Source organism: Stigmatopora nigra, chromosome 9 (genome assembly GCF_051989575.1).
Source record: "Stigmatopora nigra isolate UIUO_SnigA chromosome 9, RoL_Snig_1.1, whole genome shotgun sequence".
Taxonomy (NCBI): domain Eukaryota; kingdom Metazoa; phylum Chordata; class Actinopteri; order Syngnathiformes; family Syngnathidae; genus Stigmatopora; species Stigmatopora nigra.
Genome location: NC_135516.1, coordinates 7,547,627 through 7,554,617, shown reverse-complemented (window position 1 = coordinate 7,554,617; position 6,991 = coordinate 7,547,627). Strand labels below are relative to the sequence as shown.

At 38.5% G+C, this 6,991-nt stretch overlaps 1 long non-coding RNA gene across 3 annotated transcripts in view; it reads right to left on the bottom strand.

The window, feature by feature from the left end:
• Positions 1-6,456, bottom strand: part of LOC144202177 (uncharacterized) — a 48,905-nt gene extending 42,449 nt beyond the window's left edge. Inside the window, exons 1-2 of one of the 3 annotated variants that reach the window (XR_013327478.1) lie at positions 6,068-6,456; positions 3,537-3,611 (exon numbers count right to left, since the gene is read on the bottom strand). This is a non-coding gene — a long non-coding RNA (uncharacterized LOC144202177). The remainder of the gene's footprint in view (positions 1-3,536; positions 3,612-6,067) is intronic. The other 2 variants (XR_013327477.1, XR_013327479.1) reach the window with 2 other exon arrangements.
• Between the last annotated feature and the right edge of the window lie 535 nt (positions 6,457-6,991).

Here is a 6,991-nt window from a genome sequence, read left to right as displayed (position 1 = left end):
CTACGTGATTGGCTTGCCATCATTTGAGGATGTACCCTGCCTGGTGCCCAGAGTTAGCTGGGATAGGCTCCAGCACCCTCCGTGACCTTTGTGAGCATAATGAATGACTCAAGGTCACTTACATGTCTCTGGAAATGTGATGAGGCTACCGTACTTTATGTTCTACCCACCTGGGGGCGGTATTATACAAACAGACGGATGTACTGTAAATATATGGGGCATCTGAACTGTCAACTACAGTGGCAGCTTTTACTGTCAAGTCGAATTTCTGATCCACACACACACCTATTATTTAATTTTAGAATTAAAAGACAAAGAGCGTATTGAAAGGCTGGTTATATTGAGAACACAGCTTTTATTTTATTTTCAGGTTTAGTTTGACACTCACCTTCAAATATGAGTGACGATTATTAGATTGCAAACTCTTTTGGTGAATAACTTTGTTGGGGAATTAAGTACTACTCATGATGTATTTGAGTACTCGGCTGCCCTGCAGTCTAACGCTCAACTCAAGTCAGCAATTTGTATGTTGGAAAACGCATAGGTCAAGTTACTCCTTACTCTTAGAAATGCAGTTTTAATAGGAAGATAAGCACAAAATAAGAATTCAACTTGTATACAGAGTATAAAGTGTTTTCCTGCTACTCTGCCTCCACTTCTTTTCTGTCCAGCTCAAGGTAGTGTACATGATCAATTTCCAGGAAAGGCCAGAAGAAAGTACAGGCCTGCAGGTGTGGCTACGAAAATGACTCTATATTTTGACTATCAAGCTATAGGAAAAGTGGAAAAATGCAACATTGGTAGACTACACAGGAACACATTGACTATATTTCACACATGTTTATATGTGGTCCTCTACTGCAATTTGATGTGATTTATACATGTAGAAGTAGATTAATGACACAGGAGAAGTAATTGCAAGACAAATACACAAGAGAGCAGAACAGGACCTGGAGCTAAATGCATGAAGTGTGCTGCCCATTACAGTACAGGAGCCCTGTGGCAATAAACAGGAGTATCCCAGGTTCATTAAAAGATAATATAAGAGACCATTCTTGCACACAGACCCCTTTTAATGAGGGAAATGCATTTCCTCTGAGAGTGGGTGGAAAAAGAGAATGAAAAGAATGAAGGGAGAAGGCCACATGAAAAAAAAGTCATTTGGTTTTGGAGTTTTTACTTACTGGGTGACAAATGTTGGTGAACCAATATCAGAACTTTTAGCTCAATGCTTATAGTTCTACACAAAATGGAATTAATAAATGTACTCAGCACTTTTTTTTCTGATTAATCAGTTCAACAACTGAGCCAATTCCATGAAAAGGGAGTCAGTCTACCAGAGGTATCTGGGCTATTTGTGGATTTGATATCTGTGGGGACATACATCTCAAGGTTTTATTTGTCCCTTTCAATTGCATGGTGTACTCTATCAAATGCTCCCAAGGGCAATATATTGGCCCAGAGGCCCGGTGGCTCCCGACTCCTGCTTTCAACCTTTCTTATTGACTGCTATTGACATTTAACAGCGATAACTTGCATGTTAAATTCTCAACATACCACATTATATAACCACAGACCACCGGCACTGACAAAAACAAATGAAGCATTATAGAAAGGCTCCATAAGGGATTGCTAACCCTGATTGAGTCTTTGTTTACAATGAGTAATGGTGTGTCTGCAATGATACAGTCCACCATTAGGGCCATTTGGTTAAGATGCTTTTTCACTCACTGTATATTAAACACCAGCTCACTACTGCCTAGTGTGAACAAACTAATAGAAATGAAGCGTGAATGAAAAGGCACTGTGTGTGTTTCGCTGTCATCCAATCATGCCCGACTGACAGAGCGGTCAGACCTCCTTCACACATGTGAGGAAATGTACGAGCATGTGTGAAAACATGTTAAAAAGTCTGGACCAGACAGACCAGTGTAGACATAGTAAGCTATATAGTCTGGGAGGGGGGTGAGGTGGACTATGTAGAATTTCAGACCACTTCCGTAAACTCTGCAAACTATCACTGCCTACGCTACAAGCTCATCCCCATAATGTTCAGTACTCTACCAATTACATACTTTGACCACATTAAAAAGAAGACAATGGCGGAAAAATCCCCTAAAATAAAGAGCAGGCCTCTGAATTAGATGACCGGTAACTGTCTGGTAATCAACGGGTGGTGTAGAAAAAAGGCTGGTCAAAGCACAATTGACAGTATATAGATCTGGGGAGACAACTACTACTTTATAGGAGAACTGAATTATGTAAATTCTAATATATTTAACAACTTCCATTGCATAGCAAGTGAAACATGCAACAAATATTTGAACATTTAACATTAGACATTCAGCATTTCCATTTGACCAATTTTACCATTTTTTTTCCAATTCGTTGTTGATGATGACAACCAGGCCTATGCCCGATTATTATTATTATTCTTATTTCAGCATTAGAATCTATACAACTATGTTCCACCAATGCTGCACAATACCTTTTGTTTGTCTGATGAAGCTCTCCTTTCTTTCGCAACTTGGGTCAAAGTTTAGTCTTCAAACAGAAATTGAATCATTGAATTTCCACATTTGCCTCTTTCTTATCCCTCTGCATGTTATGTATACTTCCTTTCATTTCAAAATAAGGGCTCCTAATGGAGCTAGGACTTGACAACACAACAAATTTATTTTCAACAGTTTTTCCACTTCATTTTGTAAACTTTTGCTAAGTTTCTCTGATTCCTGTACATGAATCAATGGCTTTTTTTTTTTTTTTTGCCAAATCAGATTTCAGTCAAGGCAGTTTGATTGACATGGCAAATATTGGTTAGATGGCTTCAATCAGAGGAATAGCACATGATGATTGATTATTCACAGTAAAACCTTTACAGTCCACCCAGTGGATCAATGGTTCTTTCACCTGACTTGGATGCAGTCAGCATGCAATCGATTCCCACACAGTGGAGGAATTATTGTGAGTGCAAATGGTCACAGCCCATAACTTTGACAAGGATAATCAGTGTTGATAATCAATGAAGTTTTCCAGTCAACTTTGACTACCGAAGCACATATAATGATGGGATGTACTGAATGAGTTCATGATGACACAAAACTGATCCTTTGTGTGATAATTGATGATCTTGCAAAGATTGTCACAGTATATTTTGATTCGATTCAAGGGCATTCAATCAATGTTCACATTTAATACAAATACATCATGCATAAAATATTGATGGATGTTATCCTGATGTTGCCCTGGTGCATTATTTAAACATTAAGTTTCTTTTTATTCCCAGATGCAAAATTGGGGTTACCTCCAAAAGGAGAACATCCCAAAAGATCTACAATAAGAAATTCAACAAATTATCCATAAGACATTTCACCTGAATATAGTTCGCCGAGTATATAACCGAAAAAATGTCTTGCAAAATTAAATGGGTTTGATGATCATATTAGTGCTGCTTTTATTGTAAAATACTCACTATGCAGTCACTTTGTGATAAGATCAGCATATAAAAGAAAGAAAAAGAAAAACATTGAACTTACCAGACTAGTCATGTGATACGTTTGGCCGTCTCATTCCTCAACTGCTCCACCCGTTCCTGTCTCGCCCAAACACACCTACAGAACATATACAGTATATATATGTGTTCGTAGAAATAAGCACTGGTTAGGGGAATAGAGTTCAAACTGAGGTAAATATCTGAAAATAACAAATCGTACAGTAAATATAGTTTGAACCCTGGAATGGAAAATGGATGAGAGGGCTCCACCTTGGAGTCATAAAACTCATGATACAGTGTGAAGCTGAGTGTGAGTTAATGAGGTCAGTGGAGTAATGTGAGCTAAAATTATAAATATAATAACCATAATCATGTATTCCCTTTCTAGGGCGTCTTTTACAATAGTCCGAGACACCTGATTTTTTTGGATCTGCTGATACATTAATAAATAATATAATATAATAAATAATGATATATTTAAAAAAGATGTAAAATGTATCATTTGTTTTTTTGAGATATACCTCTGCAGTTTTTGATGTTTGTAGACCGAAATACTTCAAATTAAATAAACTTTGAAAACTCGCTGTTGAGGTTATTCTGTAATATATATATACATGGGCATTTAATCATTTTTGTATAAGAGTTCCTTCAATTTGAGACTGAGGCAAGCTCGAGGTCATTTTCCAGGATAGAGAGTCCTCGTTCCAAGGACTCATTACTGGAAGATATGACTGACCCTTCCCCCAGATGCAAGTACGTGATGCAGACCTGTGAAGGAAGCTTACGCAATTGCTGATTCACCATAATCGCTATCAACCAAACTATGTGATTACTCGCTTATTGTCTTAAATCGTGACGCTGGTTTCACTTGATTATGGAATTGTTTTTGCTGAATGGAGGCTTGTTTGTTTAATTTTAGAGTTGTTTTTGAGTTTCGACCTTAATTGTTATTAATGAATATCTGATATGCGATGATTGTTGCAGTTGTCTTTTGCTTACGCAATTGGATCCAATCAATAACCTTGTAATTGTTTTGATTTGCGGCCTTAAATGTGCAGGAGAAAATGTCGCTCACCAGAAATTCATTTGTGAGGAGGACGATGTCAGAATGAACTCTCTAACACCACATATGTAAAATTAATTGATGTATATGATTAATAGAAGTCTCCTTGTATTGTTTTATAATTATATCAAAGTATATTTATTGACGGACCTAACACCCGCCTTTTCCGATGCTCTGAAAATGACGTGATCGGGCCCAATTTCCAATCACATGATCGGATCTGGCACGTTCCTACTCTCTTCTATTTAGAGTTTGAATTTTCTCTGTACTACTCTGGCTTCTGCCCACATTCCAAATACTGAATTGAATACTCTAAAATGTCTACAGGTGTGAATGTGAATGGTTATTTGTCTATGAGCCTCAAGTGCCATTCTAGGGTGTACCTTCCACCTCTTGTGCAAAATCAGCGAGAATGCGATCCAGCTCTCTACAATAATAAAGATAGGCAATATTGAAAATGGATTGATGAGAAAGGCCTTCAAGTGTTATCCTTTGCACTTAGTATAACTTGGATAAATTGGTCAAAGCTTGCAGTTATCGATTGGCGTCCATGCAGACTTTTTTGGCAGGCCATAATTTAAGTGGTTCAGACTATGGAGGTCTACTCTTGCTTGGAGCATCATTGTAAGCAGTAATTGGTGTTATACAACACTTTAATGCACGGTGAAAAAAAATAAATTCCACATGGGGAGTGTTACTCAATTTAGAGTGTTATACAACGCAATGCCATGTGTTTTTTTTAAGATTGGCACTCACCACCATAGTATGGTTTATTTTTAGATACACCTACCTGGCTAGTCTGGAAAAAGTAACTTAAATTCCCCCAGATTAGAATGTGTCAACTCGGCAGCCAACATTGAACTAATGTACAGTACGGTAATATCCTGTGTGAGTACTGGCAACATTCTTCACACTCCCTCTTTATTGAGTGGCCGCTCGGCAGGATGACATTCCAGCAGCAGCCAAAGCGGACTGCTGCTATGCGGAAAATGTGCAGGTGGCTCCAAACAGGCCCCTTCCGAGGAGGAGAGCGAGGAAAATCAGGTTCACCCCCCCACCACGCGCCCAGTTCCCTCCTCTCTCTTCCTGAATATGAAACAAATGTTTGGCATTCCAGTGAGAAGACCTCAACGCTGTAGAGCTGCCTTTAGGTGTGCAGGCCAAGTTGAAATGTTAAAAGTGCCTGTCTTTTGCCTATGACTGATTCACAGTGTGATATTGTTCAACACCTTTGTTGTCATTGACGGTACCCTCCCAGTTAAGTACATGTCTATCACTGTCAATGGCAGCGAATGACTTAATCATGGATGCCGAGGTGGTGTTCAGACATTCCTAAACTGAAATTCACCTCTGGTATCCACTGGGAAAGCAATATTTGGTGTTATGGTATTGTCAGGTGACGTCTTACTGTCAAGTATGCTGAGCAGTTTCATTTAGATGTAGAAGTGTTTTGGCATTTTTCTGTAACATTATCAAGTATTTATGAAAAATGTATGTTATTTTTTGCTTACCTTATTAGTGAGAAGGCTTTGTTCCATTTAAAATTTAGCAGCCACTTGTACATTACAGTCATAGGGTCATGGCTTTATTTTGGCTCAAGTTTTCCATATATGGAGCTGGCATGTTCTCTCTGTGTTTGCCTTAGGTTTCTCCAGGTATCTGTACTTCTTTCCACATTGCAAAACCTAGATGAATGCAGACTATAAAACAGGGGTGGACAAACTACTCCACAAAGGGTCATAGTGGGTGTAGGTTTTAGTTACAACTAATCAAGACTGAGACTTTTCACCAGTATGTCAGCTTGGAAGTGCAATCAGTGGATTGTGAGCAGGTGCTTCCTTTTTCAGCAGAAACCTTATTGGTTAAACTGATTGTAGTCATAGTTTGGAACAAAGACCTGGACCAACAGAGGCCCTACGTTTTGCCCTGCTATAAACTGTCAAAATGTGCAAATGGGACTACATTTTTTTTTTATATTAACACTTTATAGGACACTAATTTAATGCATAAAAATTAGTTCATTGTTAGGTCATGCGATGGGGCATTGGTTCTTCCGCGTGACTTTGGTGCAGGCAGTTTAGTTTCGATTCCCACTCGGTGGCGCTGTGATTGTGAGCGTGTGTGGTTGTCTGTTTCATTGTGATCTGCGGTTGCCTGGCAACCCAATTCAGGGTGGTCCAAGCCAGCTGCAGTGCTTGGCTGGGATAGGCTTCAGCACCCCCCACTACCTTTGTGACGATAAGCGAAATAGAAGATGAATGAATAAATGAGTTACTATTTAGTAATTTTGTAATCAAGTTATGTCAAAATATAATATTTATAACTACTAAATGACAAAGGTATAATAACCATTGAAGATGAATTCATGAATCTATAGGTCAAGTTTTTTTCTTAAATACCAAAAATAATACGTTCTCACTGTCTCTCTGCAGTAC